The sequence below is a fragment of the Triticum dicoccoides genome, chromosome 4A (assembly GCF_002162155.2).
Source record: "Triticum dicoccoides isolate Atlit2015 ecotype Zavitan chromosome 4A, WEW_v2.0, whole genome shotgun sequence".
Taxonomy (NCBI): Eukaryota; Viridiplantae; Streptophyta; class Magnoliopsida; order Poales; family Poaceae; genus Triticum; species Triticum dicoccoides.
This window is the reverse complement of record NC_041386.1, coordinates 498,909,428-498,934,858: the sequence shown is the minus strand read 5'-3', so window position 1 is coordinate 498,934,858 and position 25,431 is coordinate 498,909,428.

The window sequence follows — 25,431 nt, the reverse complement described above, 5'->3', positions numbered from 1 at the left end:
GATACCACAATTAAGAAGAATTACATTGAAATTATGCCAAGTAGCACTCCGCATCAAAAATTCTGTTTTTATCATTTACCTACTCGAGGACGAGCATGAATTAAGCTTGGGGATGCTGATACGTCTGCAACATATCTATAACTTTTAATTGCTCCATGCTATATTATCTTCTGTTTTGGATGTTTATGGGCTTTATTATACACTTTTATATTATTTTTGGGACTAACCTATTAACCCAGAGCCCAGTGCCAGTTTCTGTTTTTTTCCTTGTTTTAGAGTATCGCAGAAAAGGAAAATCAAACGGAGTCCAATTGACCTGAAACTTCACGGAACTTATTTTTGGAAGGAAAGCAACACGGGATACTTGGAGTCCACGTAAGGGAAGCAACGAGGAAGCCACGAGGCAGGGGGCGCGCCCACCCCCTGGGCGCGCCCTCCACCCTCGTGGGCCCCTCGTGGCTCCCCTGACGTACTTCTTCCGCCTATATATATCCATATACCCTAAAACGATCGGGGAGCATAATAGATCGGGAGTTCCGCCACCAGAAGCCTCCGTAGCCACCGAAAACCAATCTAGACCCGTTCCAGCACCCTGCCGGAGGGGGCAATCCCTCTCCGGTGGCCATCTTCATCATCCTGGTGCTCTTCATGACGAGGAGGGAGTAGTTCTCCCTCGGGTCTGAGGGTATGTACCAGTAGCTATGTGTTTCATCTCTCTCTCTCTCTCTCTCTCTCTCTCTCTCTCGTGTTCTTGAGGTGGTACGATCTTGATGTATCACGAGCTTTGCTATTATAGTTGGATCTTATGATGTTTTCTCCCCCTCTACTCTCTTGTAATGGATTGAGTTTCCTCTTTGAAGTTATCTTATCGGATTGAGTCTTTAAAGATTTGAGAACACTTGATGTATGTCTTGTCGTGCGTATCTGTGGTGACAATGGGATATCACGTGATTCACTTGATGTATGTTTTGGTGATCAACTTGTGGGTTCCGCCCATGAACCTATGCATAGGGGTTGGCACACGCTTTCGTCGTGATTCTCCGGTAGAAACTTTGGGGCACTCTTTGAGGTTCAATGTGTTGGTTGAATAGATGAATCTGAGATTGTGTGATGCATATCGTATAATCATACCCACAGATACTTGAGGTGACATTGGAGTATCTAGGCGACATTAGGGTTTTGGTTGATTTGTGTCTTAAGGTGTTACTCTTGTATGAACTCTAGGGCTGTTTGTGACACTTATAGGAATAGCCCAACGGATTGATTGGAAAGAATAACTTTGAGGTGATTTCGTACCCTACCATAATCTCTTTGTTTGTTCTCCGCTATTAGTGACTTTGGAGTGACTCTTTGTTGCATGTTGAGGGATAGTTATGTGATCCAATTATGTTATTATTGTTGAGAGGACTTGCACTAGTGAAAGTATGAACCCTAGGCCTTGTTTCCTAGCATTGCAATACCGTTTACGCTCACTTTTATCATTAGTTACATTGCTATTTTTATATTTTCAGATTACAAAAACCTATATCTACTATCCATATACCACTTGTATCACCATCTCTTCGCCGAACTAGTGCACCTATACAATTTACCATTGTATTGGGCGTGTTGGGGACACAAGAGACTCTTTGTTATTTGGTTGCAGGGTTGCTTGAGAAAGACCATCTTCATCCTACGCCTCCTATGGATTGATAAACCTTAGGTCATCCACTTGAGGGAAATTTGCTACTGTCCTACAAACCTCTACACTTGGAGGCCCAACAATGTCTACAAGAAGAAGGTTGTGTAGTAGACAACAAATTGTTAGTTACCTTATTATGCATGATATGCTTGTTTTAGTTCCTAGTTGAATGCATGAACTTGTTTGGTTAAGTAGAGTAAGATTTTGCACTATGCATATTGCTATGGAAATTAATGGTAGTAGTTTTTACTAAGTGATATTTTCATTTAAATAAAGAACTAATAAAAATATAGCTTGAGGATAAAAATGAGTTATAACCAGAGGGTTTTGGTCTTTAGTGTTGCAAGATAGTTATGTGGTTAAGTTTGATCCATGAATATGAGTTGTTTGCTTTGCCTGGCGAGTAGTTGCTTGAAATTTTTTATATCATGTTATTGATAAAAAGTTTTTATCAAAGTTGAATTGGATTAAGTTCAACTTGAATATGATGTTGATCACATCATGGTGCCACTGAATCGGGTTTCTAGTTCAGTGGGACCACATTTACCTAATGGGAAGGTCTTGATTCGGTCCTTTGTTGTGGCTCTCACCGGCGCCTCCCGCGAGGGAAGGTTATGGGCGTGCATTCCCTGGCCCGGTAAGCAGACATAACCTTGTGTGCTCGTTTTTGTTTTTATGGTTCCTTGTCCCCGTTTGGGACCATTTTGCCACGACGGTGGCCGTTGGTGTCTTTGGTAGACACGGGGCCACCCAAGACCTATCCCGGAGAGGGAGATGGTCGGAGTGGCCGGGGAGAGTGCATGACAAAGGGAGGGTTTCGTCGGAATATTTTGGTCCACCCAAATGGGAGTACGATGCCAGGTATTCCGTAGTGTGGGTAAAGTGCGCTACCTCTGCAGAGTGTATTTAATCTATCGATAGCCGCACCCTCGGTTATGGGCAAGACTCGGGAGTAAGTCACACCATGGATCAACTTTTATAATAAATCTTGCAAACTAAATGATTGTTGTGATGCATTGTTTCGTGTTGAACCTTGAACACTCGAGGTGTTTATGAGTAATTGATTTCAGGTGTGACCCTGGTGTGGTCACCATTTGGTTACGAGGTAACCGTCTGGTAAGCGAGTCCGTGTGACTCGGTGCACTGTTTGGCTGCATTGCATCTGTAGTATTTCTTGCATTGATTTAACCTGATTAATTATCATGATATTGTCTGTCATCATGCCTATGTTTCTTGTGAGCTTGCAAGTACATTCAATGTACTGATCTGGCGTGTTATGCCAGCTTTCAGGCAAGTCGATTCGCAATGGAGCGCACCTCGTGCCTAGGCCATGTCCACGTCGGTGTCCCTGTGGTATGGAGTTCCACTTCGTCGTCTTCCACTGCCGCGTAGTTCGCGTGATCGAGGCCCCAGCCATGTTCATTAAATAATGTACATACTGTCCAGTAGCACTGTGTGTGCCGCTTGGCCTCGTATCTCGATGTAATATCAGACCTATGTATTCCACTAGTATCAATAAAGCGGTTGTTTCTGTACCATGTTGTTGTGTATTGCCAGAAGACTCGATCTCTGGGCTGGCAATGCAGGGTAAACCGGTTGCTCTGAGCCAGGGTGCCACAACGCTTGGTATCAGAGCCGCGCTGATTGTAGGACACGCTAGACCGATAGTGCGTTAGCAAAACGGTAGATAGCTTCGTTTGAGTGCCGATAGTCATAGAAATTGGTTGTGCATTGCATGCATGTTTACTTGTTGTTATTACTAATCGTATGGTTTGTGAGTGTAGATGGCACCAGTACCATTCTTGTACCATCCCGAGCCAGCTCCGTACACATCGCCGCACCTGCTTCAGAACATGTGGCGACGACTCTATCCAGAGGGCGTTGATCCGGAGTATAAGGTGTATCGCAAGCATCTGGCCGGTGCATTGTATGAGTACTATGCTGAGGTCACTCTACACCACAGTACCCCATCCGGCGCATACACTCGTTCGACTAAGGGTGGTCTTGCTTCTATGCCATCTCAGGCGGTTCAGTTTGCTGCTATCGAGGCTCTTGTAGACTTGCGCTACAATGAGGTTTGCATGCACACCCACCCTGGTCTTTTCTACTACCCATCTCTGCACGAGAATGGGCGTATCCGTTTTCCTTTGATTAATTCAGCGTGCGATCGTCCCACTAGCCACCTTTATCGCTACATCACTGCTAGTTATCTCCTTAACTATGAGTTAGCTCGGGAGCTTACACGCGCTCGCGCAGCTCTCGCGGCTGCTCGTATGAGGAACCCTCTGCCCGCTGTCATCTATACTTCTGCTCCAGTTCCTCCCACCTCTGTTCCTCCGACGACCTTGCAGGGTACCGTTAACCCTCTCACGGTGAACCCTTGCAGCGCTCCTGCTGCATGGTCTTCTCTTGTTGCTACTCCTGCCGCTCCTATGCTTAGATCCCATCCCTCGCCTGCCCCTGAGGAGAGCCCTCAAGGCAGCGCCAGTGCACCTCTCTTCCCCCGGAGATCTCTACTATCAATTCAGGATCTGGGTCCGGCTTAGGAGACGAGCCTGCAGTAGAACCATCCAAGCAGTAGATTGTTAGTGTATCGTTGTAGTCATGAGCATGATGTATGGCTGTAATCGCACTTGTCATGATGCGTAGTTTCATGTAGGAGGGTAGTAGACCCGTTGTGATGTTTACTTTCATGTTGGGACTATGTATAATTATGTTGGACTCTTTTATTCGACTTGGTTTTCATTCGCTGTTTTATTCCGGGATTTGTCATTGGCTTTTTCCCCATTTTGGAATTTTCTCATCATGGTTGTTATGTATTGGGAAAACGAAAAATAGGATGACGCGTGGAGGCAGCACCAGACAAGCTGGTGAGGATGTCCCTGTCCGTCGCTCCGCAAGACAGGCAGGACATTCCCCTGAGCCATACCAGCCACCTCCGCCTCCACCGCCACAACCGCCTTCCACCGAGCAAATCCTGCGAATGTTTGAAGAAAGAAGGAGCAACGATCTGCTAGAAATATTGAAAAGTATACAAGTTATGGTTGGGCAGAATGGAAACCAGAATGGCCATCATTCCAAGCTGTCAGATTTTCAGCGACCTAAGCCTCCCAGTTTCAGCCACGCTACTGATCCTTTGGATGCCAACGACTGGCTAAGGACTATTGAGAGGAAATTGGAGATTGCTCACAGTGAAGAAGGAGACAAGGTTCCCTTCGCAACACATTATCTCGAAGGAGTTGCCGCTATATGGTGGGATAATGCCAAAACAATATGGCCTATAGACGAGGAAATTACTTGGACAAAATTCAAGGATCATTTCCGCAAGTATCATATTCCCACCGGAGTCATGAAGATCAAGCAACGCAAATTTCTCGCTCTCACTCAAGGCAGCATTGTTGGGTTTCGTAGTAATTTCAAAAAATTTCCTACGCACACGCAAGATCATGTGATGCATAGCAACAAGATGGGAGAGTGTTGTCTACGTACCCACGCAGACCGACTGCGGAAGCGTTGACGCAACGTAGAGGAAGTAGTCGTACGTCTTCACGATCCAACCGATCAAGTACCGAAACTACGGCACCTCCGAGTTCGAGCACACGTTCAGCTCGATGACGATCCCCGGACTCCGATCCAGCAAAGTGTCAGGGAAGAGTTCTGTCAGCACGACGGCGTGGTGACGATCTTGATGCACTACAGCAGCAGGGCTTCACCTAAACTCCGCTACAGTATTATCGAGGAATATGGTGGCTGGGGGCACCGCACACGGCTAAGGAATAGATCACGTGGATCAACTTGTGTGTTCTAGGGTGCCTCTACCTCAGTATATAAAGGACTAGAGGGGGAGGCTGGCCGGCCAAGGTGTGGCGCACCAGGAGAGTCCTACTCCCTCAGGGAGTAGGATCCCCCCCCCAATCCTAGTTGGAATAGGATTCGTGGAGGGGGAAAAGAGAGGGAGGGGGCCGGCCACCTCTCCTAGTCCTAATAGGACTAGGGGAAGGGGGAGGCGCACAGCCCATGTAGGGCTGCCTCTTCTCTTTTCCACTAAGGCCCATCATAGCCCATTTAGCTCCCGGGGGGTTCCGGTAACCTTCCCGGTACTCCGGTAAAATCCCGATTTCACCCGGAACACTTCCGATATCTAAACATAGGCTTCCAATATATCAATCTTTATGTCTCGACCATTTCGAGACTCCTCGTCATGTCCGTGATCACATCCGGGACTCCGAACAACCTTCGGTACATCAAAATGCATAAACTCATAATATAACTGTCATCGTAACCTTAAGCGTGCGGACCCTACGGGTTCGAGAACAATGTAGACATGACCGAGACACGTCTCCGGTCAATAACCAATAGCGGGACCTGGATGCCCATATTGGCTCCTACATATTCTACGAAGATCTTTATCGGTCAGACCGCATAACAACATACGTTGTTCCCTTTGTCATCGGTATGTTACTTGCCCGAGATTCGATCGTTGGTATTCCAATACCTAGTTCAATCTCGTTACCGGCAAGTCTCTTTACTCGTTCCGTAATACATCATCTCACAACTACCTCATTAGTTGCAATGCTTGCAAGGCTTATGTGATGTGCATTACCGAGAGGGCCCAGAGATACCTCTCCGACAATCGGAGTGACAAATCCTAATCTCGAAATACGCCAACCCAACATCTACCTTTGGAGACACCTGTAATGCTCCTTTATAATCACCCAGTTATGTTGTGACGTTTGGTAGCACCCAAAGTGTTCCTCCGGCAAACGGGAGTTGCATAATCTCATAGTCATAGGAACATGTATATGTCATGAAGAAAGCAATAGCAACATACTAAACGATCGGGTGCTAAGCTAATGGAATGGGTCATGTCAATCAGATCATTCAACTAATGATGTGACCTCGTTAATCAAATAACAACACTTTGTTCATGGTTGGGAAACATAACCATATTTGATTAACGAGCTAGTCAAGTAGAGGCATACTAGTGACACTAAGTTTGTCTATATATTCACACATGTATTATTGTTCCAGTTAATACAATTCTAGCATGAATAATAAACATTTATCATGATATAAGGAAATAAATAATAACTTTATTATTGCCTCTAGGGCATATTTCCTTCAGTCTCCCACTTGCACTAGAGTCAATAATCTAGATTACACAGTAATGATTCTAACACCCATGGAGCCTTGGTGCTGATCATGTTTTGCTCGTGGAAGAGGCTTAGTCAACGGGTCTGCAACATTCAGATCCGTATGTATCTTGCAAATCTCTATGTCTCCCACCTGGACTAGATCCCGGGTGGAATTGAAGCGTCTCTTGATGTGCTTGGTTCTCTTGTGAAATCTGGATTCCTTTGCCAAGGCAATTGCACCAGTATTGTCACAAAAGGTTTTCATTGGACCTGATGCACTAGGTATGACACCTAGATCGGATATGAACTCCTTCATCCAGACTCCTTCATTTGCTGCTTCCGAAGCAGCTATGTACTCCGCTTCACATGTAGATCCCACTACGACGCTTTGTTTAGAACTGCACCAACTGACAGCTCCACCGTTTAATGTAAACACGTATCCGGTTTGCGATTTAGAATCGTCCGGATCAGTGTCAAAGCTTGCATCAACGTAACCATTTACGACGAGCTCTTTGTCACCTCCATATACGAGAAGCATATCCTTAGTCCTTTTCAGGTATTTCAGGATGTTCTTGACCGCTGTCCAGTGATCCACTCCTGGATTACTTTGGTACCTCCCTGCTAGACTTATAGCAAGGCACACATCAGGTCTGGTACACAGCATTGCATACATGATAGATCCTATCGCTGATGCATAGGGAACATCTTTCATATTCTCTCTATCTTCTGCAGTGGTCGGGCATTGAGTCTTACTCAATTTCACACCTTGTAACACAGGCAAGAATCCTTTCTTTGCTTGATCCATTTTGAACTTCTTCAAAGTTTTGTCAAGGTATGTTGTTTGTGAAAGTCCAATTAAGCGTTTTGATCTATCTCTATAGATCTTGATGCCTAATATGTAAGCAGCTTCACCGAGGTCTTTCATTGAAAAACTCTTATTCAAGTATCCCTTTATGCTATCCAGAAATTCTATATCATTTCCAATCAGCAATATGTCATCCACATATAATATCAGAAATGCTACAGAGCTCCCACTCACTTTCTTGTAAATACAGGCTTCTCCAAAAGCCTGTATAAAACCAAATGCTTTGATCACACTATCAAAACGTTTATTCCAACTCCGAGAGGCTTGCACCAGTCCATAAATGGATCGCTGGAGCTTGCACACTTTGTTAGCTCCCTTTGGATCGACAAAACCTTCTGGTTGCATCATATACAACTCTTCTTCCAGAAATCCATTCAGGAATGCAGTTTTGACATCCATCTACCAAATTTCATAATCATAAAATGCGGCAATTGCTAACATGATTCAGACAGACTTAAGCATCGCTACGGGTGAGAAGGTCTCATCGTAGTCAATCCCTTGAACTTGCCGAAAACCTTTTGCAACAAGTCGAGCTTTGTAGACAGTAATATTACCGTCAGCATCAGTCTTCTTCTTGAAGATCCATTTATTCTCAATTGCTTGCCGATTATCGGGCAAGTCAACCAAAGTCCATCCTTTGTTCTCATACATGGATCCCATCTCAGATTTCATGGCTTCAAGCCACTTTGCGGAATCTGGGCTCACCATTGCTTCTTCATAGTTCGTAGGTTCATCATGATCTAGCATCATGACTTCCAGAACGGGATTACCGTACCACTCTGGCGCGGATCTTACTCTGGTTGATCTATGAGGTTCAGTAGTATCTTGTTCTGAAGTTTCATGATCATTATCATTGACTTCCTCACTAACTGGTGTAGGTGTCACAGAAACAGTTTTATGTGATGTACTATTTTCCAATAAGGGAGCAGGTACAGTTACCTCGTCAAGTTCTACTTTCCTCCCACTCACTTCTTTCGAGAGAAACTCCTTCTCTAGAAAGTTTCCGAATTTAGCAACATAAGTCTTGCCTTCGGATTTGTGATAGAAGGTGTATCCAATAGTTTCCTTTGGATATCCTATGAAGACACATTTCTCCGATTTGGGTTCGAGCTTATCAGGTTGAAGCTTTTTCACATAAGCATCGCAGCCCCAAACTTTTAGAAACGACAACTTTGGTTTCTTGCCAAACCACAGTTCATAAGGTGTCGTCTTAACGGATTTTGATGGTGCCCTATTTAACGTGAATGCGGCCGTCTCTAGAGCGTATCCCCAAAACGATAGCGGTAAATCAGTAAGAGACATCATAGATCGCACCATATCCAGTAAAGTACGATTACGATGTTCGGACACACCATTACGCTGAGGTGTTCCGGGTGGCGTGAGTTGCGAAACTATTCCACAATTTTTCAAATGTACACCAAACTCGTAACTCAAATATTCTCCTCCACAATCAGATCGTAGAAACTTTATTTTCTTGTTACGATGATTTTCAACTTCACTCTGAAATTCCTTGAACTTTTCAAATGTTTCAGACTTATGTTTCATTAAGTAGATATACCCATATCTGCTTAAATCATCTGTGAAGGTGAGAAAATAACGATATCCGCCACGAGCCTCAATATTCATCGGACCACATACATCTATATGTATGATTTCCAACAAATCTGTTGCTCTCTCCATAGTTCCGGAGGACGGTGTTTTGGTCATCTTGCCCATGAGGCACGGTTCGAAGTACCAAGTGATTCATAATCAAGTGGTTCCAAAAGTCCATCAGTATGGAGTTTCTTCATGCGCTTTACACCGATATGACCTAAACGGCAGTGCCACAAATAAGTTGCACTCTCATTATCAACTCTGCATCTTTTGGCTTCAACATTATGAATATGTGTGTTACTACTATCGACTTTCAACAAGAATAGACCACTCTTCAAGGGTGCATGACCATAAAAGATATTACTCATATAAATAGAACAACCATTATTCTCTGATTTAAATGAATAACCGTCTCGCATTAAACAAGATCCAGATATGATGTTCATGCTCAACGCTAGCACCAAATAACAATTATTTAGGTCTAATATTAATCCCGAAGGTAGATGTAGAGGTAGCGTGCCGACCGCGATCACATCAACTTTGGAACCGTTTCCTACGCGCATCGTCACCTCGTCCTTAGCCAATCTTCGCTTAATCCGTAGCCCCTGTTTCGAGTTGCAAATATTAGCAACAGAACCAGTATCAAATACCCAGGTGCTACTGCGCGCATTAGTAAGGTACACATCAATAACATGTATATCACATATACCTTTGTTCACCTTGCCATCCTTCTTATCCGCCAAATACTTGGGGCAGTTCCGCTTCCAGTGACCAGTCTGCTTGCAGTAGAAGCACTCAGTTTCAGGCTTAGGTCCAGACTTGTGTTTCTTCTCTTGAGCAGCAACTGGCTTGCCGTTCTTCTTGAAGTTCCCCTTCTTCTTTCCTTTGCCCTTTTTCTTGAAACTAGTGGTCTTGTTGACCATCAACACTTGATGCTCCTTCTTGATTTCTACCTCCGCAGCTTTCAGCATCGCGAAGAGCTCGGGAATAGTCTTGTTCATCCCTTGCATATTATAGTTCATCACGAAGCTCTTGTAGCTTGGTGGCAGTGATTGAAGAATTCTGTCAATGACGCAATCATCTAGAAGATTAACTCCCAATTGAATCAAGTGATTATTATACCCAGACATTTTGAGTATATGCTCACTGACAGAATTGACCTCCTCCATCTTGCAGCTATAGAACTTATTGGAGACTTCATATCTCTCAATCCGGGCATTTGCTTGAAATATTAACTTCAACTCCTGGAACATCTCATATGCTCCATGACGTTCAAAACGTCGTTGAAGTCCCGATTCTAAGCCGTAAAGCATGGCACACTGAACTATCGAGTAGTCATCAGCTTTGCTCTGCCAGACGTTCATAACATCTGGCGTTGCTCCTGCAGCAGGCCTGGCACCCAGTGGTGCTTCCAGGACGTAATTCTTCTGTGCAGCAATGAGGATAATCCTCAAGTTACGGACCCAGTCCGTGTAATTGCTACCATCATCTTTCAACTTTGCTTTCTCAAGGAACGCATTAAAATTCAACGGAACAACAACACGAGCCATCTATCTACAATCAACATAAACAAGCAAGATACTATCAGGTACTAAGTTCATGATAAATTTAAGTTCAATTAATCATATTACTTAAGAACTCCCACTTAGATAGACATCCCTCTAATCCTCTAAGTGATTACGTGATCCAAATCAACTAAACCATAACCGATCATCACGTGAGATGGAGTAGTTTTCAATGGTGAACATCGTTATGTTGATCATATCTACTATATGATTCACGCTCGACCTTTCGGTCTCCGTGTTCCGAGGCCATATCTGTATATGCTTGGCTCGTCAAGTATAACCTAAGTATTCCGCGTGTGCAACTGTTTTGCACCCGTTGTATTTGAACGTAGAACCTATCACACCCGATCATCACGTGGTGTCTCAACATGAAGAACTTTCGCAACGGTGCATACTCAGGGAGAACACTTCTTGATAATTTAGTGAGAGATCATCTTATAATGCTACCGCCAAACAAAGCAAGATAAGATGCATAATAGGATAAACATCACATGCAATCAATATAAGTGATATGATATGGCCATCATCATCTTGTGCTTGTGATCTCCATCTCCAAAGCACCATCGTGATCACCATCGTCACCGGCATGACACCTTGATCTCCATCGTAGCATCGTTGTCGTCTCGCCAAGTTTATGCTTCTACGACTATCGCTACCGCTTAGTGATAAAAGTAAAGCATTACATCGCGATTGCATTGCATACAATAAAATGACAACCATATGGCTCCTGCCAGTTGCCGATAACTCGGTTACAAAACATGATCATCTCATACAATAAAATTCAGCATCATGCCTTGACCATATCACATCACAACATGCCCTGCAAAAACAAGTTAGACGTCCTCTACTTTGTTGTTGCAAGTTTTACGTGGCTGCTACGGGCTTAAGCAAGAACCAATCTCACCTACGCATCAAAACCACAACGATAGTTTGTCAAATAGACTCCGTTTTAACCTTCGCAAGGACCGGGCGTAGCCACACTTGGTTCAACTAAAGTTGGAGAGACTGTCGCCCGCAAGCCACCTATGTGCAAAGCACGTCGGGGGAACCGATCTCGCATAAGCGTACGCGTAATGTTGGTCCGGGTCGTCTCGTCCAACAATGCCGTCGAACCAAAGTATGACATGCTGGTAGGCAGTATGACTTATATCGCCCACAACTCACTTGTGTTCTACTCGTGCATATAACATCAACATAAATAACCTAGGCTCGGATGCCACTGTTGGGTTTCGTAGTAATTTCAAAAAAATTCCTACGCACACGCAAGATCATGTGATGCATAGCAACGAGATGGGAGAGTGTTGTCTACGTACCCACGCAGACCGACTGCGGAAGCATTGACGCAACATAGAGGAAGTAGTCGTACGTCTTCACGATCCAACCGATCAAGTACCGAAACTACGACACCTCCGAGTTCGAGCACACGTTCAGCTTGATGACGATCCCCGGACTCCGATCCAGCAAAGTGTCGGCGAAGAGTTCCGTCAGCACGACGGCGTGGTGACGATCTTGATGCACTACAGCAGCAGGGCTTCACCTAAACTCCGCTACAGTATTATCGAGGAATATGGTGGCTGGGGGCACCGCACACGGCTAAGGAATAGATCACGTGGATCAACTTGTGTGTTCTAGGGTGCCTCTACCTCAGTATATAAAGGACTAGAGGGGGGAGGCTGGCCGGCCAAGGTGTGGCGCACCAGGAGAGTCCTACTCCCTCAGGGAGTAGGATTCCCCCCCCCCCCAATCCTAGTTGGAATAGGATTCGTGGAGGGGGAAAAGAGAGGGAGGGGGCCGGCCACCTCTCCTAGTCCTAATAGGACTAGGGGAAGGGGGAGGCGCGCAGCCCATGTAGGGCTGCCTCTTCTATTTTCCACTAAGGCCCATCATGGCCCATTTAGCTCCCGGGGGGTTCCGGTAACCTTCCCGGTACTCCGGTAAAATCCCGATTTCACCCGGAACACTTCCGATATCCAAACATAGGCTTCCAATATATCAATCTTTATGTCTCGACCATTTCAAGACTCCTCGTCATGTCCGTGATCACATCCGGGACTCCGAACAACCTTCGGTACATCAAAATGCATAAACTCATAATATAACTGTCATCGTAACCTTAAGCGTGCGGACCCTACGGGTTCGAGAACAATGTAGACATGACCGAGACATGTCTCCGGTCAATAACCAATAGCGGGACCTGGATGCCCATATTGGCTCCTACATACTCTACAAAGATCTTTATCGGTCAGACTGCATAACAACATACATTGTTCCCTTTGTCATCGGTATGTTACTTGCCCGAGATTCGATCATCGGTATTCCAATACCTAGTTCAATCTCGTTACCGGCAAGTCTCTTTACTCGTTCTGTAATACATCATCTCGCAACTACCTCATTAGTTGCAATGCTTGCAAGGCTTATGTGATGTGCATTACCGAGAGGGCCCAGAGATACCTCTTCGACAATCGGAGTGACAAATCCTAATCTCGAAATACGCCAACCCAACATCTACCTTTGGAGACACCTGTAATGCTCCTTTATAATCACCCAGTTACGTTGTGACGTTTGGTAGCACCCAAAGTGTTCCTCCGGCAAACGGGAGTTGCATAATCTCATAGTCATAGGAACATGTATATGTCATGAAGAAAGCAATAGCAACATACTAAATGATCGGGTGCTAAGCTAATGGAATGGGCCATGTCAATCAGATCATTCAACTAATGATGTGACCTCGTTAATCAAATAACAACACTTTGTTCATGGTTGGGAAACATAACTATATTTGATTAACGAGCTAGTCAAGTAGAGGCATACTAGTGACACTAAGTTTGTCTATATATTCACACATGTATTATGTTTCCGGTTAATACAATTCTAGCATGAATAATAAACATTTATCATGATATAAGGAAATAAGCAATAACTTTATTATTGCCTCTAGGGCATATTTCCTTCAAGCATGACCGTCAACGAGTACCTGAATACATTCAACCATCTGGCCTGCTATTCTCTCCACGATGTGGCCACAGAAGAGATGAAGATTGATCATTTTCTTGGAGGCCTGAATCAGCATCTCAGGTGCACTCTCAGCGTGTTGGATTTCCCAGACTTCCTGACTCTGGTGAACAAGGCTCTCATCACCGAAAGGGAACACAAGCTCCTACACGACAACAAACCAGCTGTTAATGGCCACAAGCGCAACTTCGAGGCAAAGAAGGATATGCAACCAGTGCAAAAGGCTTGTACTTGGCAACAGACTCAAGTGGAGTAAAACCCAATTGGCAGCAGAATGTCAACAAGACTACTACACAAGTCAAGAATGTCGTGACCAGTCCGGTGCGCGACGGTTGTCAGCACAACAATTCATGCATCAGTTGTGGCCAAACCGGACACCACGCCCGACAGTGTCCCAAGAACACCAAAAACGTGGCTCCATTTCAGCCGCAAGTCAACTACATGGAGCCGTGTTCCGCCCCAGATATGATCCAAGGGCAAATTCATCACATCTCTGCAGACGAAGCCCAAGAGGACCCGGAAGTCGCCATTGGTATGTTTCTTGTTAATGACATACCTGCCGTAATCTTATTTGACTCTGGGGCTTCCCACTCTTTTATTTCACGGAGTTTTGCTTCCCAAAACAATTTTCCTTGCTCGATTTTGGGAAAGAACATGTTGGTACAATCCCCGGGATCCCTACTCAGAAGTAATCTCATCTGCCGAAATTTGGAGATTAACATCAAGGGCGTCAAGTTTCCAACATCATTGATAATCATCGATTCCAAAAAATTGGATGTCATTTTGGGGATGAATTGGTTAACCCAATACCAAGTCTGCAACAGCTGTGCGACCAAAGAAGTTACCCTGAAAAATATGGAAGGTCGCACCACAAGTTTCTATGCCTGCAAGCGCATCCCCATGAAAGATATGGTTTTCGCAGCCATGGCAGAAGAGGTGGAATTAATCCCAGTGGTCAGTGAGTATCCAGATGTATTTCCTGAAGAATTGCCCGGGATGCCACCAAACCGAGAATTGGAGTTTGCTATTGACCTGGTGCCTGGAACCACTCCGATACATAAGAAATATTATCGGATGCCTTCCTCGGAATTGGTGGAATTGAAGAAACAACTGGATGAGATGTTGCAGAAAGGATACATTCGTCCAAGATCTTCACCATGGGGATCACCAGCAATCTTCGTGGACAAAAAGGATGGCTGTCTACGAATGTGCGTAGACTACCGACAGCTGAATGACGTCACCATTAAAAACAAGTATCCACTGCCAAGGATTGACGGTCCATTTGATCAACTCAGTGGAGCCCAAGTATTCTCAAAAATTGATTTGAGGACTGGATATCATCAACTCAAGATAAAGAAGGAAGATATTCCTAAGACCGCGTTCACCACTCGGTACGATCTTTATGAATACACCGTTATGTCCTTCAGCCTCACCAATGCTCCTGCATTCTTTATGCATATGATGAACAAGGTGTTTATGGACTTCTTGGACAAATTTGTGGTGTTGTTCATTGATGACATCCTCATTTACTCCAAGAGCAAGGACGAACACAAGGAGCATCTTCGAGCAGTTCTGCAAAGGCTTCACGATCATCAACTTTATGCCAAATTTAGCAAATGTGAGTTTTGGCTCCAACAAGTGGGATTCCTCAGACATATCCTCTCGGCAGAAGAAATCTCGGTGGACCCAAGCAAGGTAAAGGACGTACTTGAATAGTCCGCACCCACCACAGTCTCAGAAATCCGTAGTTTCCTTGGACTAGCCGGATATTATCGCCGTTTTATCGAAGGCTTTTCCAAGATCGCCAAGCCAATGACTGAGCTTCTCAAGAAGGCTAAGAAGTTTGTATGGACTGAGGACTGTGAACGGAGCTTCAATTAGTTAAAAACCAGGCTAACATCGGCACCCGTATTAACTCTTCCAGACATCTACCACCGTTTTGATGTCTACTGCGACACATCCAGAAAAGGACTGGGGTATGTGCTCATGCAAGATGGCAAAGTGGTGGCCTATGCATCTCGCCAACTGCGGCAACATGAAGGGAACTATCCTACTCATGATATGGAATTGGCCGCAGTGGTGCATGCTTTGAAAATCTAGAGACATTATCTGATTGGGAAGAAGTGCCAGATATTCACCGACCATAAGAGTCTCAAGTATATATTCACTCAGCCTGACTTGAACCTTCGACAGCAAAGATGGCTCGAGTTGGTTAAGGACTACGACCTCAGAATAAATTATCACCTGGACAAAGCTAATGTGGTGGTTGATGCCCTCAACCGTAAACCAGCCAACCTTAATGCCCTAATGGATTCCTTACCTCCGAAGCTTTATGAAGAAATCATGAAGCTAAACTTGGTGATTACTGACGCCCGCCTTACCAATATATTGGAAGTTGCCCCTACTCCCGAAGAATAAATCTGTCGGAGTAATCGACCACGGGTACCCCGAGGACGGCAAGACGATATTTCAAGACATCGGGGCTAGCAAAACCCCTCAGTCCGACTGTCCGGCCGCTCCTGCCGGCTTCCCGTCCGACTGCTCTGCCCGGCCGACTGCCGGCTGCCGACTGCGCCAACCAGCCGGCTACCGACTGCAGCACGACCCGACACCGACAAGACCCTGACATGATGGCCATACCGCGGACAAGACGGCTGTACCCGGTCACTGCTGAGCAATAGTGATACACTATAGCAGGTGTGAGATGTCACATCGTTGTCTCCCAAATAGTGAAGTTGGTCACATGGGCCATCCCTTGTCCCCTGGGCTCCCCTTTATAAGGAGCACCAGGGGAGGCTCACGGCCAGGGGCGCCACTATGGCCTCTTGGCCATTCACTCCCACGCATGAGCACTCACATGCTCACGGCCATGAGCATGGCCGGCCACTAGCATGCCTCACATAGGCATATACCAGATCAGATGCACTTAGCACTGATCCCAGATACAGCTCCAGGAACACTTTGTACTGCCCGATGTACATCCCAGATAGATACCCTCAGACATGCAGCAGTAGGAGTATTATCTCTCCGGAGAGCTCCGAAACTAGGTAAACCACCGCGTGCTACTCGCATACCCGCTCCCGGTCCTATCACCAGCAGTCTTACCCTCAAACTAAGCCCTTGTGGCATCTGTCGACTCGCAAAGCCCCCCGTGAGAATACCACGACAGTTGGCGCCCACCGTGGGGTGGTACTACTACTATGCTACCAAACTGCTGCTGGTTTCGCTGTCCGGGCGGGACCATCTTCGTCTTCCCCGCTGCGGCGTCGCGCCGTCTCTCCGGTAGCGCTCGGGGGCTCGACTTCGACCCGCCCCCGGAGCAGCCGTGCGGGACGGCGCGCCCTCGCCGTCGGCCTCGCCTTCTTCACCACCACCGCAACGCCGGCCGTCCGTCCGCGCGTACGCCGCACACGGGGCCTTGCTTCGGTAGGTCGTGTCCATCCACGCGCCGCCCGCGTCGGCTCCCCTCCGCGCTGCACCTCCCCTCCGCGCTGCACCTTGCTCTGGCCGGAACGCGCCTTCACTTCTCTATATGTCATCTCTACAAGCTAGCTAGATGCATGTCAAACAATGGTCAAACCATTAGCCATGCACAAGCCGTATATGCCCTGTACGCAGCCCATACACTTCCCAGACAATGGCTCTGTACTAGCATGCCCTGCTCATCCTTCTCGAGTCCATTCGCCACGCCTGCGTGCGCCGTGCCTGCTGCTCGAGCATTGTTGCTACCTTCGCCCGCAGCCGCCACCGTCTCCTCCGCTGCCGCGGTCGCTGCTCCTACTTGCCGTCGCTGTGCCGCAGCGCCCCTCGCGCCTGCGCGCCGGACGCTCGTCCGCGCCGAGCTCCTCCTGGCCGGCTGCATACACATGCACACGTGATGACTGAGATTCAGTCAAAGTAGCTTGCTTAGCAAGCTCCACAAAACGTGATTTTCAACCAAGATGGTCAGCTTGGCTGGTTGCATGCACGCGTGCTTCGCCGGCTCCCAGTCAACACTTCCCACGCTCCCCCGCATCAGCAACCTCGGGCTGGCTCAGCTTCGTCCGGCCGCCGCCTGGCCGGCTACCCAGGCTGTCTGGCCGGCTGCGCCTAGCCTGCTGCCTGCCATGCTACCCGGCCGGCTGCGCTAACCCGGCGACTGCACGAGTCTAGTCGGCAGGCCACACCCGGCTCCGCCTTATCGTCATGCATCCGGAAACGTCCGGCTCTGCTTACTCCTCCTGCACGTGCGTCCGGCGCGCGGCGCCTCCCGCGCGCCGGCCCTGTGTTACTCCGTCGTGACCGCGCCAGCTCACCGGCCGGATGCCCCGCCTCCCGCGCTAGCCGGCCTCCCGCACCGCCTATCGGACTTGCCCCGCTTGGCCGGCTTCCGGCTGGCCGGCTCCCCTGCCGCCCTGTGCCCATCCGCGTCCGGGCTACGCGCGCGCCTGCTCCATCTCGAGCCCGGCCGCGTCCGGCTCCCTGGTGCCGCCTTGCGCCCGGCCGGGTCCGGCAAGCGTCGCGCTCGGCCACCCATCCCCGCACCAGACGGCTCCGGGTCCCCGCCGGGTCGCCTCCACCTGCGGCCGGGTGCCCCGCACCGGCCGGCTCCGTGTCGCCGCCTGGTCGCCTCCTGCGCGCTCTCACGCTGGCTCGCGCCCTGTGCGCCTCGCACCGCCGCCTCCAGCTGGTCGCGGCCCCGGGCCGTCTCCGCCCCGCACGCGCGTGGCGCCTGCCGCCCGCCTTCCCGCCGGCCGGCTTGCTGCGCCTCGCGAACCCCTGCCGAATCCCACTACAGCCGCCTGTTATCCTGAAGAAAAAGAAGAGGCCGGCTGCCTCATGCGAGGAGAAGAGAAAAAGAAGTGGGAGGCCGGCTGAAGAAAAAAAATATATATATATATAGATATATATATATATACACACACGTCCGGCTGTGCAGAAAGGAAGAAGTACGTCTGGCTGCCCATAGCCGGCTGTTGAGAAAAAGTGCGTCCGGCTGCCCACAACCGGCTCACAAGAGAAAGAAAGAAATGTGTGTCTGACTGTCAGATGTGCGTCCGATCGCTGGCTGCCTGGCCGGCTGCAAAGAGCCTGACTGCTGTGTCGGGGTCCGCCCGCCCAGCCGGCTGAAGAAGAAAAAGAAAAAGACAAAGTAGTCGCCGGGAGATCCGGCCCGACTTCTCAGCAGTCGGCCCGAATCTCGGGGGCTACACCCAGCGGGTGCGCTGACGCGCCCCCGCGAAAAAGAAGACAAAGTAGTCGCCGGGAGATCCGGCCCGACTCCTCAGCAGTCGGCCCGAATCTGGGGGCTACACTCAGCGGGTGCGCTGGCGCGCCCCCGCAAAGATTGCAGACAAGAGAAGAGCTTTGTCTGACTGCCAGCAGCCGGCAGAAGAGGAAAAGCAGAAAAAGGGCGTTGCAAGACGCCTCGCCGCCCGGCCGGTCGAGCCTGACCGGCCGGGACCCCCCTTCGAGCACCCGGGGGCTCGAAGGCTACACCCAGCGAGTGCGCCGACGCGCTCTCCGAGCGCCGAGTCGCGCCGGCTGTCTCCGACGACCGCGACTACACGAAAATCAATGTGAGCTCCTCGCACGTATATTTTTGCATCACGCAAACACGGATAACCCCGAGCATCTCTGCATTTTAATTACAGTTGCATCACTGTTTGCCCCGACGCCAGCCAGAGTTGGCCCGTGGGCTGGCCGCTTGGCCTGAGACGTTAGTTCCCGCAGACGGCTTAGTAGCGTGCGTGGTACCAAAGGCTCACTCTTAGTCACAGACCGCAGAGCGGCTGTCCGGCTAGCAAGAGTGAACGCTGGAGGCCACCCACGCGAAAAACATCCGGGAAGAAAAACGGTTCAGGCGACCCGGCCGTTTTCCTTTACAAGTATCTACTCGGTTGAATCTGCTCCTAGACTCTGAGTACTGTACACTCCACTTCGCGGCCCACTCTTAGCCACAGACCGCGGAGCGGCTGTCCGGCAAGCAAGAGCACAAGCCAAAAAGCGGAGGGAACACGAAAAAGATTAAGGGGGCTCGGAGGAAACCGAGTCGGCACCCTCCGCATAAAACTTGAATTGCTAAAATCAAACATTTGATATATCTGCATGGACTAACTTTGTCTTTTTTCTTGACAATTTCCATGAACACTCGCCAAAAAACCTCCGCCCAACTTTGCCAAGTTGCCCGGAGGCTTGGGGGCTACTGTCGGAGTAATCGACCACGGGTACCCCGAGGACGGCAAGACGATATTTCAAGACATCGGGGCTAGCAAATCCCCTCAGTCCGACTGTCCGGCCGCTCCTGCCGGCTTCCCGTCCGACTGCTCTGCCCGGCCGACTGCCGGCTGCTGACTGCGCCAACCAGCCGGCTGCCGACTGCGTCAACCAGCCGGCTACCGACTGCAGCACGACCCGACACCGACAAGACCCTGACACGATGGCCATACCATGGACAAGACGGCTGTACCCGGACACCGCTGAGCAATAGTGATACACTGTAGCAGGTGTGAGATGTCACATCGTTGTCTCCCAAATAGTGAAGTTGGTCACATGGGCCATCCCTTGTCCCCTGGGCTCCCCTTTATAAGGAGCACCAGGGGAGGCTCACGGCCAGGGGCGCCACTATGGCCTCTTGGCCATTCACTCCCACGCATGAGCACTCACATGCTCACGGCCATGAGCATGGCCGGCCACTAGCATGCCTCACATAGGCATATACCAGATCAGATGCACTTAGCACTGATCCCAGATATAGCTCCAGGAGCACTTTGTACTGCCCGATGTACACCCCAGATAGATACCCTCAGACATGCAGCATTAGGAGTATTATCTCTCCGGAGAGCTCTGAAGCTGGGTAAACCACCGCGTGCTACTCGCATACCCGCTTCCGGTCCTATCAGCAGCAGTCTTACCCTCACACTAAGCCCTTGTGGCATCTGTCGACTCGCAAAGCCCCCCGTGAGAATACCACGACAAAATCCGCAGTGCTTAGGCAGATGATAAGGTGTTACAAATATATGTTCAAAATATGCACCAAGGGCACGCACCGAATTTCTCTATGGATCAGCAAGGCTCGCTAAGGTTCCGAGGGAGACTTTGCGTACCCAACCAAGAAAGTATGAAGAAGAAAATATTGGCAGAAGCGCATGAAGCACCATACTCATTTCACCCCGGTGATACCAAAATGTATGAGGACCTTCGTCAGGTATTTTGGTGGGATGGAATGAAGAAATACATCGCATACTTTGTGGCTTGTTGTGACATATGCAATAAGGTAAAGGCGGAACATCAAAAACCCGTCGGTCTCCTCCAACCTCTGTCGGTATCCCAATGGAAATGGGACGATATTTGCATGGATTTCATCACCGGATTACCGAGGTCTCATCGAGGAAACGACGCGATATGGGTCATAGTGGACACCTTAACCAAGGTGGCACACTTCCTACCTATCCGGACTACATACCGTGCAAATCAACTCGCACAGCTGTATGTATCAAGAATTGTCAGTCTGCATGGAGTACCCAAGACTATCACCTCCGACAAGGGATCTCTATTCACCTCCGCATTTTGGTCCCGACTACATCAAGCCTTGGGGACCTCTCTGAAGTACAGCACGGCCTATCATCCTCAGACAGATGGACAGACCGAGTGAGTAAATCAAATACTCGAGGATATGCTCCGTGCATGCACATTGGCCCAAGGAACCAAGTGGGAAGATTGTCTGCCCTACGCCGGGTTTTCCTACAACAACAGTTTCGAGGCCAGCTTAAAGATGTCACCCTATGAAGCCTTGTATGGCCGGAAATGCCGCACCCCATTGAATTGGTCTCAAACCGGAGACAGCCTTATTTTTGGGACTGGTTTAATGCTCGAAGCAGAGAAGCAAGTCAAGGAAATCTGAGACAGACTGCAGCTGGCCAAATCCCGGCAGAAGAGCTACTATGATGTCAAACATCGCCAGATCAGCTTCGAACCCGAAGAACACGTATATCTCCGAGTCACCCTTATGAAAGAAGTCAAGAGGTTTCAGACCCGAGGAAAATTGGCACCCAGATATATCGGTCCATTCCCCGTCATGGCCAGAGTCGGAACAGTTGGATACCAGCTGGAATTGCCACCAGAATTGTCAAAAGTACACAACGTGTTTCACACCTCACATCTAAGGAGATGTATCTCGCCATCAAAGAAAAGGACTGATACGGCAGAAATAGAATTGGCTAAGGATTTGACTTATGAGGAAAAGCCAATCAGAATATTGGATCAGACAGAAAGGGTCACTCGCAGCAAAGAGATACGGTTTTACAAGGTTCAGTGGGAGCATCACACCGAAGAAGAAGCAACCTGGGAAAGAGAGGAATTTTTAAGGACTGCATACCCAGAATGGTTTTCCCAAGCAACCGAATCTCGAGGACGAGATTCATCCTAAGTGGGGGAGGTTTGTGATAGCCTGGACTTTGCCTTCTCCCTTTTTCCGGACTTGCCTTCTCTCTTTTTCCGGACTTGGTTTTCACCGTGGTTTTTGCCCTGATTTGATTTGGGTTTTGAATCATTTCAAATGGACTTGTCACTTGGGCATATCCTTGACTTTCACCCAAGTGACCTATCTACCTTATTCTTCCAACAAATTCCTAAAATAATCAAATGAATATTTTTCCTAAAAGAAAAATATTCATTTTCCCCTCTGAAACTCACTTCAGAAACTTGTGCTCCAAAGCAACCTCAATTTTTCTTGCTCAGAAAAATCTGAGATAAATCATGAATATTCTTAGAACCCTGGCACACCTTCCCACGCAAAAATATTGCATCACTTTTTGTAATATTTTTGCTATAGAAAATCTTTTTACTTCTGGTCCAGAAATGCACTTTGTACAACAAGTGCATTTTTCCTTTAGCTTTTGGCCTTGAGATTTCTTGAGCTTAAACACCCTCCTAAGAAACCCTAAACCCCAGGAGATCAGCCCTAATGGCCTTCTAGAAGGTGGCCAAACTTGGCGACCAAGTTTCTGATCAGAAACTTGCCAGCTTAGTTGAGTCCAATCTGGTCGGCCTGGGTATGAGCCATCACCTCTCCTAGACGTAACACTGCACGGTCGAGTGCATAGAAAAGGTTTGGCCGCTCCTGGACGTCGTTTTGACCATGCCATCTTGGTGACCGCGCGAGGACATGGCGTCTGGCAGCGTCTCGACGCGCTCTGGCTGTCGTCTTGGCCTCTGTTTCGCGCGTGCTCGTTCTAGTGCTCGCCGCCGACTGCCACACCGCGCCACAAGCCTCGACCCATCAACCTTGACCGCTCCCTGGCGCTCGCCCACGCCGGAGCCGCTGCAGCAAGCATGGGCGCGTCGCGTCCAAAACGCCACAATGCGCGCGTGCGCTTGTCCTCTTCTCCAACCGCCTCCTGTGCTCGTCCGCGAGCGTGGGCAAGCTCCTGCGTTGACACTGAGCCTTTCCCCCTCGCGTTGGAGCTTCTCGTCGATGTTCGCCACATGTACAGAGCGCTCCAGCGGCGACACGTCCTTCCCCTCTTGCTCCGGCTATATATAGCGCGCCCCTCCTCGTTTTGGAGCCAAGCCACACTCCACACAAACCCCACGAACACATAGAACGACCGCAGCTCGATCGGGCAGGCCTCTGGCTGTCGCGCCGACCCAAGGACTCCGGCGATCCCCGCAGGCCAGCCGCCGCTCTCCGGTGCCTCTCGAGCTCAAGCAACTGCTTGGGCAGAGCATTGGTGGTCCGTTGGTGCTGCCTGGACACCGCCAAGCCCTCGGAGCCGCCCCAGCCATCGTCTTCAACCTCACCGGCGAACTCCATCCGCCACCGAAGCTTGCGAGCTCGAGCGCGAGCCATTCCGTCCATCTCTCGCCAAGCCACGGGTACGGGCAGGTGTGCCTCAAGCCCCGCTTCAATCCTATCCCTCTAGCCTAGCCCCAAACCCCCTCATCACTGGCGTGAGCCCCGACGAAGCGTCGCCCCCCCTCTGATCTTGATCCCCCACTCTCTCTCCTGACGGACGGGGCCCAGTGTCAGCTCACCACTCGCGCCCGAAGCGGTACGAGTGGAGGCGCACTCCCGCTTTACGCCTTCGACGTCACCCCCCAGATTTCTGTTTAATTCAAATTTAATTCAGAAAGTTGACTAAACTTTGACTAGCCATCATTTCTAAACCATAAGTCCAAATGAATTGATTCTTTTTGCATTGTCTTTGTTACAGAAAGCTCTAGCAGCACACCAAAGGGTGGATTTTTCTCTACTGCCTAGAATTTCTGGTAATTTTCAAAATGTGTTTTGACATTTATTTTTGTGGTTTTAAATTATTTTCAGAAGGAGAAGCTTGCCTTGAAGCAACCCAAGAGGAGTGTGATCCTCCTCTACACCAAGGCAAGCCACACCAGCATTTGGATGGTGTTATTTCAATATCTATGATTTTCTACTTATATATGAGTTCTTATTTGCATTTAAAATTTCATAAATAAATTTCGTGAATTGTTAGTTACCTTACTATGCATGATATGCTTGTTTTAGTTCCTGGTTGAATGCATGAACTTGTTTGGTTAAGTAGAGTAAGATTTTACACTATGCATATTGCTATGGAAACTAATGGTAGTAGTTTTTACTAAGTGATATTTTCATTTAAATAAAGAACTAATAAAAATATTGCTTGAGGATAAAAATGAGTTATAACCAGAGAGTTTTGATCTTTAGTGTTGCAAGATAATTATGTGGTTAAGTTTGATCCATGAATATGAGTTGTTTGCTTTGCATGACGAGTAGTTGCATGAATTTTTTTATATCATGTTATTGATAAAAAGTTTTTATCAAAGTTAAATTGGATTAAGTTCAACTTGAACATGATGTTGATCGCATCATGGTGCCATTAAATCGGGTTTCTAGTTCAGTGCGACCACATTTATCTAATGGGAAGGTCTCGATTCAGTCCTTTGTTGTGGCTCTTACCGGTGCCTCCCGCGAGGGAAGGTTATGGGCGTGCATACCCTGGCCCGGTCAACAAACATAACCTTGTGTGATCATTTTTGTTTTTATGGTACCTTGTCCCCGTTTGGGACTGTTTTGCTACGACGGTGGCCGTTGGTGTCTTTGGTAGACACGGGGCCACCCAAGACCTAGCCCGGAGAGGGGGATGGTCGGAGTGGCCGAGGAGAGTGCATGACAAAGGGAGGGTTTCGTCAGAATATTTTGGTCCACCCAAATGGGAGTACGGGGCCAGGTATTTCATAGTGTGGGTAAAGTGCGCTACCTCTGCAGAGTGTATTTAATCTATCGATAGCCGCACCCTCGGTTATGGGCAAGACTCGGGAGTAAGTCACACCATGGATCAACTTTTATAATAAATCTTGCAAACTAAATGATTGTTGTGATGCATTGTTTGTGTTGAACCTTGAACACTCTGGGTGTTTATGAGTAATTGATTTCAGGTGTGACCCCGGTGTGGTCACCGTTTGGTTACGAGGTAACCGTCTGGTAAGCGAGTCCGTGTGAATCGGTGCACTGTTTGGCTGCATTGCATCTGTAGTATTTCTTGCATTGATTTAACCTGATTAATTATCATGATATTGTCTATCATCATGCCTATGTTTGTT